The sequence below is a fragment of the Monopterus albus genome, unplaced genomic scaffold, assembly GCF_001952655.1.
Source record: "Monopterus albus unplaced genomic scaffold, M_albus_1.0 scaffold69.1, whole genome shotgun sequence".
Lineage (NCBI taxonomy): Eukaryota > Metazoa > Chordata > Actinopteri > Synbranchiformes > Synbranchidae > Monopterus > Monopterus albus.
This window is the reverse complement of record NW_018127949.1, coordinates 3112731-3126852: the sequence shown is the minus strand read 5'-3', so window position 1 is coordinate 3126852 and position 14122 is coordinate 3112731. Positions and strand designations below refer to the sequence as shown.

At 37.5% G+C, this 14122-nt stretch overlaps 1 long non-coding RNA gene across 1 annotated transcript; it reads right to left on the bottom strand.

Annotated features, from left to right (window-relative positions):
• Positions 1-316: 316 nt before the first annotated feature.
• LOC109963019 (uncharacterized) lies at positions 317-5975 on the bottom strand. The gene is made up of 3 exons (XR_002275347.1): positions 5631-5975; positions 5318-5505; positions 317-2143 (listed from the first exon to the last, which is right to left on the bottom strand). It is a non-coding gene; the product is annotated as an uncharacterized LOC109963019 (long non-coding RNA).
• Positions 5976-14122: the final 8147 nt, after the last annotated feature.

The following is a 14122-nucleotide window of genomic DNA, read 5'->3' as shown; positions in this document are numbered from 1 at the left end:
CTAATCACAAATACAGTGACATTTTCCACTTAGTTTGCTGAATTCCAGAATTTGACTAATCACATTGGAAATTTCAAAACTTATATCTCCAATACACTAAAAACATCATCCTTAATTATGAATGAAAACTGAAATTACAATAGTGATAAAGGACTTCTCTTGTGTCAGCTCTTATACTGTATCATAGAGATTTATCAAATTGCTCTATGATAGACTAAATCAGTGAGTGAGCGAGCACGAAGATCATTCAGGTTTGAGAGTGATGGTATCAGTAAATGAATGAGTATAGTGAATAACTGCAGCAAATGAGAGAGTGAACAACCTGACCTCTTTGCTGACTTGTGTTTTCAGTCAGTCATCCTGGTTACTATGCGTCATGCTTTGTTTCATCTGACGTGCAATTATTTTTTCCATTAAATACACAACATGTATTTCACTTAGTTTTTCTGAATGAAATTTCAATCAGAGGCCATTACACTCTTCAGACACAGAAAGTTTTACAAAAATAACAAGACAAAATGGAAAAGAAAATAATGCTCTGTCAACGGAGATGGCAAACACAAAAATAATCATTTGCGAGAAGCAGGTGATGCATATGTTAAAGTGTCAAGATGCAGAGGAGAAATTAATAGCTTTCTGCCATAAGCATTCCCTGATAAATATGATTACATTTGCATACTTCATTTTACTCTTGATCTGTTGTCTCTGTGTTTCCTGTGACTCTCATGTGCATGTTCCAAAAGGAAAAGTAATTTGCATTACTGCTCAAACATGAAACAAGTATTTTGGATCTCATTAGGGACTTCCCTGCTGCTCGTCCACTGACAAAATAAAATGACAAAATACAGCAAACATATGTTGGCAAGACCATGTTGGATAATTGTGGCTTGAGAAGAAAGGAAATGGTTAAGTTTCATTTAGTTCACGTGGGCGCTGTGTTTAATTACCTAGACACTTTCTGCAATGTAAACTCTGCAATGTGAGTAATGTGTAAATCAATGATTTGAGGAGATGGTTGTGGGGCGGGTGGTGGATGGGTCTTCTATGAAGTGTTTTGTGCCTCATTAACTTATCAATAAGGCCATCTGACAATGCCTCCTATTTGCCCTGATGAGGAAGATTGTCCATTCCCAAGTAATGGTCCCACGTTTGTCCCACACCTTGACAAGTGGCTAAAGAATCATGTCCTAAAAGCCAGACATAACTAAAGTAACATGGTTTATGCTTACCTTTACACTTACTGCATTAGCATTTAATCTAATTCTGCTGAAAGTAACACGCTATGTTTAAGGTGTCAACTGGCCTTCCATCATGTTATGCTACTTTATCAAGGTGTTGCTCTTGTTGTGTTTTTGCAGGTCACTAAACATATGGGTGTCCTCTGGTCTGAGGACAAGTTTTTATGTGTCTAGAGATATGCAGTGTTTAAGTTACCTTTTTCTAATCTAATAATGGACCTAAATAGTACAAAGCAACTTGGTGAGCTTCGCTGCATCCTCAAGTGCTAAGTAAATGTTGCGTTCATGTTGAAGAAAACTTTTAATCACAATAAACTCCTGTATATGTTGGAGGTGAGGAAAACTGACCGTCAAAAGGAATTGAGACTTTTGTGATTCATAGGTCTTGTATTATGTGCTGAGCACATGCAACTTGTTCCTGACAAAATATATGCAAGTAATCATTACTAACCATGTGTACAAACTGCACTTCATGGTTAACATTTCATGCTTTCATGTCAAGGATTGGACATGACACACATATTCATGGTCTCCTTAAGGTGAATCTCTGGGCAACAATAGCTGCACTTTTCCAGTTCAGGATTCCAATTAACCTGTCCAAATCATGACACCAATCACAGGACGCAGTATCAACTACGGGCATGAAAAGAATAATGCTGTTAGGATGATGTAGCTTACTGTGAGGGACTCCTCCCTCACTGGTGACAGAGAAGTTTGCTCCAGTCATTTATCAAGTCCTCTCTGTCCACTGAGGGGTTGGTGAGTCCCAGAGCCGCCTGCTGCTTGGGGGGCCAGCATGCAATATGTGCATTTTAGGCCTCTGGTGGGCTGGCAAAAACTGCTGATGTGCTCACTGCTGCTAAGTTTGATGGATTTGTTGTTGTCATTTGCTTTGGTTCTGTTCCCTGCAACAAAACAAAGGGAATCATTAACTCTTTTGTGCTACATGGAACCTTTATGGGTTAGGGATAATGCAAAATGAGATGGGGTACAGATGGGGTCAGCTGGAGCATTCTGTTGCAAGAGCTTCCAGAATGGAGCGTTGAACATGCATGGATGATCCTGCATAGAGAGCTGATTACAGGATGATTTAGTGACCACTGATATCCCCTTTCTTCTCAAGCTTCTATCATCAGGCTCATTTCAGTCGCAAGAGTGCAACTGGCAGCGTTCACCACTTATAGCCAGTCACTGTTTAGCACCTCATGTAGTGTTCTGGCCAGGCTCAAGACTGAGCCATTACAGTGCATCACTGTTAGAGGCTTGCAGTGTTTACTGATGCAGGCTTGGCAGAGGGCTGCTCTACCGTTTAGGACTGCTATGATTTTGGTACACTGTAAAGCTAAGTGCAGTCAACGTAAACATATAAACACTGATTTAACTAAACTAAAAAAGGGAGAATTAGCAAAAAGATCAAAATAAGAGAAAGAAAAGCAGTGAACTGATTATTGTATGAACAGAAGATTAAACAGCCATTCTGACAATGAAATCATTGTTCATTTCTAGTTTGCATTTTAAATGCAAAAATGCTAAATATTCGCTAGCTTTTGAAGGTGAAGATTTGCTTCTTGTCCTATTATATATTTTTATTATGAAGTTATATCATTGTAAATAGAATGTCTTTGAGTGTTGAGTTCTTTTTCAGACAAAACAAGAAATCTGAAGACGTCACCTTGGGCTCTATGAAACCGTGATATTTTGAAAATGACCATTAAAATTCCAGTTTCCAGTTTAGCAAGTACTGTATATCATCAGATGAAAGCTTAGAGTTGTAGACAACACATCTTGACACACTGAATTACTGATGATTCACCCATAAAAAAAAAGAAAAATTAAAAATGTAACTAGGTATGATGTAAATGACTGTGGATAACTGGACTAGTTCAGAATAAAAGCATTCTGTTCGTGAAGTAACAAGAATTGTAACGGATGAAGAGGCGTGTTTGGTTGAGAGCAGGCGGCCATGCAGTTGCTAAACTTCAAGGTGAAGACTTACTTCCTCAAGGGAAAGTTAAAGACCAAGACAAATCCTTTTATTTTTCTCTCTCAAGTCATCACAGCCTGAGACAAAATACAAATTGAGACTGTAGCAACGGACTGCGACAGTCTGCTGTTGACTGCGAGGGTTACAGGGGTGATTGAGTGTGTGTTTGACTGCCTGAGGCCGAGGGCTAACAGTACTGTTACAAAGACAAGGTCGTCTCCAAGAGAGAGAGTAGCCTCAGCACATAATCCCAGTGTTCCAGACTACTATGAACACAGACCCGACACAAGATTGATTAAGGTGGAAAAACATTACTTGGGGAATGATATCATCAAGACAGATGGAAATGTATGGTTTTGGCCAAGAAATCATCTATAGTATTTCAGTCACCTCCTGCGTTCAGATGGGAATGGGTTCTTCCCACTTCAGATAAACCTGCCTCCCAAAAAGAGTTGAATGTCATTAAAATTTTAGATAAAGATTAAATTAGATTAGATTCAACTTTATTGTCATTACCCATGTACAAGTACAAGGCCTAATACGTTGACCGATGTTGACTCATGTTACCTACTGAGGGTTCATTTGATTTAGCTTAATGTCACATGAGCATCCATGAAAAATGGTTACACTATACAGTAGCTATATTTTATCAATACTGACCAGAGGCAACCAAGCCAACCTTGATATGTTCCCTTACTCTCATCAATAACTCAAAAGAGGAAAGTTGTTTTCCCATATAAAACTAATCTTTCCTTTTTATTGTATTTTAATGAAACAGACTTGATTCTAAGGCAGTAATTCATTCTATTTGTTATGTTTGGACAACTCATTAACATTATCATTTATTATCATTACAGTGACATTTTAAGCTTCTTCTCCCTTGAGATGCGGTGTGTTTCTTCTCTTCAGTTTGCATTAAAACAAATGCAGACCTGCTGATGCATTAGATTAATGTGCTCACTCACTGCCTGCTATAAAGCTCCAGACCAGCGTCAAGCTTAAGTTAAGTTTCTGTACTTTGAGACTCATCCACTAAGATTCATTTTATTCAATCAAACAAAGTAAGAAGCAACTGTCAATCTCAGTTTATCTTTACAATAAATGTAATGTCACTAAAACAAACAGCAAAGTTAGGGGAACATAGTGAATCTATTGTCTTACAAATGACTGAATGTACACATTATACTCATGAAGAACCAGGGCTCTGGTTCATACACACCACATTTTAGAGAGATTAATTTCTCTGTTAATTTACTGACAAATATAATCATCCACACATCAAGCATTAGCAACACAGCTTTCGTCTGATTTCATGTAACATTTACTAAACCATAATGCTAATGAGTTATTCAGACTTCCAGATCAAATTCAAACTTCCTCAGTCTTGCTGAGTCTGCCGCAACAGATCAAGCCATGTGCTAATTACAAAGTTTGCTTTTTTTCCTGAATTAATAATCTTGATTAATTAGCAAGTCAAAGTAAGTGAAGATGATCTATGTAGAATATATCACTGTCATGAAAACGTACTGAAACGTTTCATTTACATTGCCTGACTTCTTAATTACATGCATCCAAATTTTACAAATTTGATGGAAAATTAATAATGTGTAAGGTGCGAGGTTTCATGGAAAACTTGCTAACTAAACATAATAAAGATGACAGAGTAATGAAAGGATCTAAATCTATTGGGTGTTTTGCCATTTCAGACACTTTTAAGAAATTAACTACAGTTAATCACAGGTGGATCTACGGCTTCAAATACAGTCTTTGGCTTTATAGTATAGCACCATCACAAACTGATTGCCTCCAGATTGTTGATGGGCTCCAAAAATATTTATATTTTACACTTTACAGAGGTAGGATTTGTACAAGGAAGGCTGTGCTGGATTGCATTACTTTGTACAGAGTTTTTGTTTTGTTTTCGTTTTTTGCAAATGACTGAATAAACACAGTATATATTGTTTCTTTGGTCAAACTGAAAAGAAAAAACGTTTCATTTTGTTATACAACTTATTAGGCTATCTGAAGTGTTTTTTCTGTACCCTAATTCAATATGGCAGAGTGAATATAGCTACAGTGCACGTCATCTACATACCTGAAGTTTGTAAAATTTTGTCATGGCAGGGAGCAGGTTCTTTATGAGCAGCTCAATCCTCCCCAGGGCCTTTAGTGTTGCATTCCTTCTCTGGGTTTGCACTTAATGGACAGAATTCATTCGCTATCAGTCCCTTGGGTGTGAATGCCTTTGTTTTTGTACAAGTCCAGAAGCACAGATGTCACAACCTAAACAAAAATACAATTTAGGTTTATATTATTCAACTTAAAGCCAGTGGTGATAATTAAATAAACACATTTAACTTTACTCAAACACTGGACAGTTTTGAGACACTTGTACTTTATTTACTTACATTTTCTGCAAATTTCAACTACAGTGTATTTCAAAGACTAATGTTGTACTTTTTACTCCAAGTACACTACATGTAGGTCTAATTACTTTACAGACGTTTTCTCTACAGATGCTTGTCAAGAATGTGTCTACTAGGCTAACATTACAGTATTGTATTAGCCAAAATTTTGCAGCTAAAGTAGCTGAAAGCTAACGTTTAACCTCACATTTCCTTCACTGACAACGGCAAAGAAAAAATAAGTATGCAGGTCGGAAGATAGTTGTGAATGTTGGTGCGGTTTTTCAGTGTAAACAGTTCTAACTTTAGCTAAATCACGCTAACATTTATGGCAACCCTAATGCCCTAATATTTACCACAAGGTGCGTAACGGTATTTTCACGTCCATTGCGTGGCACGTGGTTGTGGTGCTGGGAATTGATTGGTTAGCAGGAAAAAGGCTTGTCCAATCACGCTTTGGAAGGCGGAGCATGCTCGGCACGTGCGCATATTATTCACAACACAGAAGTTTGACACACAAACAGTAAATAAAAGCATGGTGTTGTAAAACATTTTACACTAAAATTTATTATGTGTCCCATATTTATCCATTACCGCAGCTGTACTAGTGCTTTATGAGTGATGTCTTCTTTTTACACCTTGGTGCTGTTTGCATGATTCCCTTATTTATTATATAATGATATTGTTTTAAGATAGTTAACACTGGCACATATAATAAAATATTGATTAATATACATAGCCATAGTTAAGCAAATAAAACATTTAAAAATAAAAGCCAGCCTCTATGTTTTTGGTATCATGGTCACATGATTGCCACAATATGTACAAATTATAAAGTCTAATATAATACATTATTTGGGGACAAACCAAGAGTAAATGTCATCTGACCTTTCCTGTCCTTTTATATTACAGTTCTTCTAAATGTTTTAATGTGGCAAAGGTGCAAAATTCTATAGAAACATATCACTAGCTAATTATCTTAAAAATGTCAGAGATCTCATGGCTTGCAATCACTCCTCCAAGACACCTTTTTCCTATTTCACTGCAATTGATATTTAGGTAATTGATAATCCCTGTGTGAGTAATGTTGTCAATTTGGCACCTAAATCCTATTTTGGTGACCATCTGGGCTCACTAAATTGTTCCCTTGAGAGCACAGGTTATAGGTAGTAATTATTCAGAAGTCATTTACTTTTAGAGGTGTTTAGTGCTTATCTACTTTGCAGTTAAAATGCAAAGAGAGTTAGTTTTTTCCCAAACTATTGTTTTGCCCATCGTATATAATGCATAGAGGTCATACTGCAAATTTGAACACAAATTAATTTCTATGATAAATTTTATTGAGGTATTAAAGTTAAAATTAATTGGATGGATGGAAGTCTTTATGTTGGACTTAAGGGTTGCAACTGTGATCTTTGTGATCATGAATATCAATATTTAACCTGTTCAGGGCAAAAAGGTGGGTATAAATAGGGCTCAAAACCTTCCAGGCTCTTTCTTAATGCAGATTACATATGTGATCTGTGTGACAAATGCTAGACTTACGCAGGCTTATCCAACATGCACTGTCTGCGCATTTCACTCACTTATTACTGAAGCACTCTGTCAAATTGATTATCCAGTCAGCTAATTCCCAGTCTATGTTTAGCTAAAGTATGATAGAATCATTGTGTCCCATGGGTGCAATTCTCATTTGTGTGTCTGTCTGTGTGAGTGAGTATTTATGCGAAAGAGGCTAACGAATCAACAAACTGGGCCAGAAGCTGAATATTGAGCAATCTGGGACAGTTGTGGATATGCTTTCGAGCTTATCACCGCCAAATTCTGGAATGTAATGCTTGATATACAATTGTTGTAAAGCACAATAATCAGGTTGTTTGGCTGCTTCATCTAAAACTGGTCATCATGTAAGGCAGACTATTTTCAGTACATAAACGCTGCCGAAATAAAGAATATCCAGAGAGGTTCATGGTGATGGAGCAAATTGCATTTTATGTATGCATTTTATGTTTTTAACTGTCCTCATTTTGTTCCCTTGAAAATGAGCACTGTTTATTGTGTGGTACTGTGAAAGCAGGTCCATTGTTACATCATGTTTTTGGTGCCATTTGTTTTGTTTGTTTGTTAGTTGGCAAGATATTTCAAGAACTACATTTGGTGGAGAGTTATGAAATGAACAAAATGTAAAAACAATTTCCTTAGATCATAACACCAAAACAATGATGCATAGGGGAAATAATCTTCTTTGCAGGAAACATTGCTTTACATAGGATTTTGTTTAACATACTGAGGTTATATGTCAAACATAAACTCACAGGTTAGCTGAGGTTCATGATTTCAATACCAGTTGGTCACACAAGGACACCTTATTTACTTCCTACTGCAGCAGAAATATCTTTATTACGTTATCTGGTGTGTCTGGCTTTAGTAAAGTCCGTAGAGAGGAGAGCAGAGGGTGAAAGAGGTCATGTAAACCCAGACAGAGACACTGGCATGACACTGTGACATGTTAAGATCCCCTCCACTGAGCTGTGCCTTGCACAACAACACGAAACAAGGAAATGAGCCACAAACATATTCCTGACCTCCCGCCCCACCCCCAGCTACTCAAATCTGTGTACAGACAGACACAGAAGCAGAAATACCATGTAAACACAACAATGGGAATATAATGAACTGACCATATTCTTATTGCAATAAAAGTCTCCGGTAGATTTCTGTTTTTAAGATGATTTAAATAATTCTACAAGCTCCCAGGTAACCATATGCTACATTTTCTGCAGGGTTATGATTGTTCAATCAGACAGCAGCATTATGGCCATGTGATCATCTTGTTTAGTGCACTGAGCTGACAAGACTACACTGAAAGGGAATTATATGTCCTCCACTGGGTCTTCTCTCTAAATGAGAGCCATTGCCCCTATTAGATAAAGGTTAATAGTCATTTGGTGAAGAAAACAGCTGATTTTGTCTGATCCAGAACACAAACACAACCAAGCACTGTTAGATTAGTTGTTCATTTTATGAGACCTTTCTTGTCCTTGAAAACACTAATATTTTAATTTTGACAATGTAAAAAGATTTTATGTTCATTTTGTCTGTGCCCTGCAGGCAGGAATCAATGACATTTTAAATAATTGTTGTTACAGGCGTAATCTCTGGAGGGAGAATGGGGCAAAACTGTAGAGAAGATTTGAGTAAATTACTGTGTCAGCTTCTATTTATTTGCGACCAGATTGCCAGAGGCAGCACTTCAAGATAGCCATTAGGAGTCAGGGCAATAAAGACAGAGCGTGTAGCCATTGTCGAAAAGTTAGCGTGTAATGCAGCAAGTTATCATCAAAGTGCTCCCTGTGGAGAGAGCAAGACGCATACTGGGGAGAATACATGTGAGGAGAACCAATTATAGCCCCTCAAATCTCTCTTTCACAGAGGGAGGAGTCATAAATAGATTGCTATGGCTGTGTACACTGACTGTATATCGGTATATCACTCCATATGGAGATGCTTGTCTGTCTGTATCATTAAAGGTAACTGCCATTCTTAAACCGAGTACACATGCTATACTTTTAGGGAGTACAGTAAAAAGCTACAAGCATGAAAAACCCCAACAAAGTTCTAAACAGAGTAGAAAACTTTGTTTGCTACAATAGAGCTTTGTAATGACTGTAAAGCATAAGTGCACCATTGCAATGTGACATTGTGCCATTTGAGATTGGTTGTGAGAAATGTAACACATAAGGATGTGAAAGCTCAAGGAAGTATTATTTATGAAAAGCAGAAATGTAATCAAATAATGTTTCCTTCCCATACTGAAAATATGAGGTGCAGTTATGGACTAAGTATTCACATAGTTTACTTTATTTGTTAATTATATTTTGTAAGAAACAAGTACAATATTTGACTGAGTAGAAATATAAACTAAATAAAATGAAAATATTCAAGTACAACTACATTAAAATTGTATTTAACTGCTGTAAAGAAAAAACTAAATGTACTTAGTTGCTTTTCACAACTGATCAAATGTAATCAATCTATTTTTATTGTGCTTTTGCTTGACCTTGACAACAATAGTGGACCTTGAGACTTATTATCATTAGTATAAATTGCAATTGCATCAGATCAAATTTGTTATTACAGTACCTTATAATGTTGATAGCATTCTGAGCATTAAACCATCTTATATTCCCCTACTGCATACGGGTTTTCTCTCGACTTACTGAATCAACTTTTGTGTTTCAAACAGTTTTTACTGCAAATTATATCATTATGTAAGAGATATCTACTCTGTTTCAGGCACATAGTCTAAGAATATAACTATGTCTCTTGGGATATCCTAATTAAAATGCTAATTTCATGAACAATGTGAAAGTACACAATTAGCTGCAAATTAAATCAAATGAAGCTGCTTCAAATAATAGGCAAGCATGAAGTGGTTAATCCTTTTTACTCTGTTTAGAATGAACCCTGACCTCCTTAACTGCATTTTGTGGATATTAACAGAGGTAATGGTAAAACAATGAATATATAAGAAAGTCATAATCCACAGAAAATAGCTTCTTTTTTTTTTATCCCCAGCCACTTAAATGTGGTATGATAACCAGTGGAGGCAGTGACTTTTAAATCTGGGATTTAAGAGAGAAGGGGGGAGAGGATCAAACAATGAACAGGAAGTGGAGATGAAAAGGGAGGCTGCATTAATTAAATGACAGTGATGGGCTACAGCAGTGAAGATAAGGCAGGGAGAAAAGGGATTGAAACTGTTTGTAGGGTCTGCCAAACAAATGGTGCAGGTCCCTGTGGGCAAGAGATTATTATGGGCTCTGTGTCTGTCAAACATGTGAACACAATACAAAAAAGGGAAGGTGGTAGGGAGGGAGTGAGACCCGAGGCGGTGCAGCAGCCTCTGAGGGCCCACCAGGACCGGGGCTCTCCGCAGCAACACTGGCCCTGCCAAAGAATGTCTGTAATCCGCAGGCTGACTGTGGTGATCCCGTGGCTCTCCCCGGCAATGCAGCAAGCTTCCCTATTGTCAGCAGCTCTCAAATGGGAGGGAGGGGATTGGGGGGGGGACTGGGGAGGTGATGTCCCTTTTTCAGCCCAGCCTTATGAAAGCTCCCTGCCATTGTCTGAAAATTACAATTACACTTTTCTGATCTTTTGTGTGCTCCTGTTGACAGTGGTTATTGACTAAGCGGTTGGACATGGAAAGGATATGACCCCCCCACCTTTTCCCTTCCTCCTCCTCCTTTTTTTGTCTTTGGGGGGCCTCTGTGAACAAGATAGGAAGCAGGTCTGAGTTTTTCATGTAGCATAAAATGTAAAAAGCATTTGAGGAAGCTTATACGAAAAAGGAAAACAGAGAGGGGCGGAGGATTTGGCTCTGACAAAGACAGCGAAAGACACAATGACCAAGAGAGAGGGATTAGAGAAAAAGTTGAAGAAAAAGAAGAAGAAGAAAAGGAAGAAAGCGCAAACTTTATATTCAAAGATTTTTTCCCTTGTTTCTCCCCTCAAACAGATGCTAAGGCAGATGGTGGTGAATTAGCAGAAAATGGGCAAAGAAGAAATGAGACAGTACATTAGAGGTCCGGGGAGGACGGACATGACGAAATAAAGATTAAAGTGCCTCTGCAGAGGGGAAGAAATCTCACCCAGGGGTTGTGGGGGGTCTGAGGCATCATCGCAGACACATAATGTACAACAGCTTTGGTGATGAGTGATATGCTTTGAGCCTTGTGCTGCAAAAGACCCAACAGCAGCAGGACACAGTGTGGGATTCACCAGGTGAAAACACCTTATTAATGTAATAATGGGGTTAAATTAGTAAATGTAATAAAGTGGAGCCTCTTTATGGATTAGATCACAAGAAATATGACTGAAACTGAAAGAGCACAGAGGATTTCAGTAAATAGATCAGAGTACATTTACAGTGCAATAAATACTTTAATATCATTTAGCATGCTTTATTCTAAGAAAAAAAGCAAGGTAAAATGTTATATTTATAGTTGCTTCTAAGTATTTTCACACTGTAAAAAAAAATCGTACCATGTAACCTCTTTTTGGCCTTGTACTACATTTTATAAATCCAAAAATAGAAAGCAGTTATTTCCATTAGTCTGGGAGACTGATAGGCATAGAAATAGTGAAAGCGCAGACTAGGTTAAGACTACACAACATTACAACCAGTAATTCTGGCTGCCTCTTAGATTTATCTGTTGCAGGCAGAGGCAAAGCATGCACTTTGTCTTCAGACATGAAAACAGCATCTCAAGTGTTACAATTCCAGAGGGGGCAAAGTGGAATTGCTGTTTTTACATTTCTATATCATTTTTTGCCCATAAGGAATATGGATAACAAATGAAATATTCAGCCCCATTGTCTGATTTATTTCTTTTATTATCTGCAAATATCACCTAGGCAATTTAAAGGATAGCTCGCTTTATTCTGGGCCTTTTCGCTGGGGGCCTGACAGCCTATCAACTTTATACCTTATAAACAGGTCAGGATTGTATGAGGATCCATATATGTTATACTTTAAGATTTTGAGCTTGCAGAATTTCTAAATAGAAATTGTAAAAAAAAAAAAAAAGAAAAAGAAAAAAGGGAAAAAGAAGAAGAAAGAATCCTTAAGGGGATGCTACAAAGCCCCTTGCACAAGAAATGAAATATTTGCAGTGTTCATTTTTGAAACAGGTGAACAAAATGTTATTAATTTTAAACCCTCCATATCACAGTTTCTCAGACTATAAGTAATTTGACTCTCCTGGAGAAGATGCTTGACTGACAGACACTCCTGCTTGGCTTTCTGTGCAGGCTGAGTGTTTTGGAGCATCCCTATGCTCCAGTTTGTCTTGAAGCAGTCATATGGAATAATAAGCCAGAGGTCTTCTGTCTTCTGAAGGGGCTTTGACTTGGCAAGAACTATTAGTGTTTCAAAACGGACTATACTGTAGATTCACAATTAAGAGCCTCCGTCCAGACTGAAGAGCTTCAGTACGTATACATCCATATACAACGACGGGATTTCATTAGCAGATCTTGGAAAACCAAGACCATGTGTTGAAATTGCATGTTGGTTAGATGTCATACAGTATATACAGCTGGGATTAAACAAACTGACTGCACAATGTGAAATCATTTTGGAGAATTATTGCCGTTGCTAAAAAGTGTTTAAAGTACTTAGTTAATATATGTAAAAATGTGTGATTACTCTCTCAAAATATTATTTTTAGAGATCTAAACCTTTCTGTTCTATTCCATATAAAATGCAGTAATGCTGTAAATTGCATTATTTAACCCTAATGTCCATAGTAACCAGTAAAGACGTATCATAAACTTGGCTGACAGGAAAAGGTTTGCCCTATGACCTTGAGAAACAGTTGCTTCACCTCTCTGTTCCTGCCAGGTTCTCTGTACTTGCTCTCTGCATTTCTAAACACACTGCATGGCTAAAGATAGTTATTCCACCTTGAACCTATCTACATCACCTCCCCTGAGAGGACCAGTCCCTCTTATGAAACCTTATACAGCATAGTATTGCTCACCTTCTCAAAAGGGAATTGAATGACAAAGGAGGAGAATATTCAGCAAGCCTCACTTTAAATCAAGATAAAAGACTGAAATGGAAAATAATAAAAGGAACAAACCCCTGGATGTCCGAGGTCCCCTGATGGAAACACATGGCTAAAAGCTGAGGTGTTGTCAGCAGCCAACACCATGACATTCCTTTTTGATAATCTGCCCTGCCATAAAATTAGAATAGCAAATGCTTCCTGACAAAGATGCATGTTCTTCCTCTACTATGCCATCATTAAAGAAAAAAAAGAAGAAGAAGAAGAAGAAGAAGAAGAAGAAGTAAAACTCCACTCGTGCCTCTGAACGCCACAAACTTCAATTTAAATTTACAATGCTGTGAAAAGAGAAGTGATATGCACTCAAAAATTTTAATAACCTATTAAGTTACGACTTCAATTTCATTTCATGAATATTTTCCTTGGGGAGCACAGCCATCACCAGAGAAAGATAGAAATTTAAAAAAGATAAATAGTGCCATTAATCTACAACATTTCTCTTCCATTATCCCTGAAAATGAGGAGTTATTTTTGCTCAGATACTCACGTAATTAGCTCCTTACACTTGATTCACTAGCCAGAAAATGACCATGTTCAGAAAATTAAAAATTTGTCATTAAGTGGAATTTAACATAATATCATTTGTCTTTATATATTCCTGAGTTGACAAGCAGCAGCCTTGGGTGTTGATCAGGCTTTTGTGTCAGAGGCAGCGTGCAAGGAGCAGGACTCTTAATGTCTGTCGGGTTACCAGCTGAATATTGGTGGTTTTAGCCCCTTTCACTCAGAGCATTTGTTGTGGTGTCATTCGAAATAGGAACTTGCCATTTGTATTGAAATGAGAATAAGACTGGAATACCACGTTATACTGTTAAACTCTATTATGAAGACAGATGTAAACATTCAGGTATGTGTCCACTT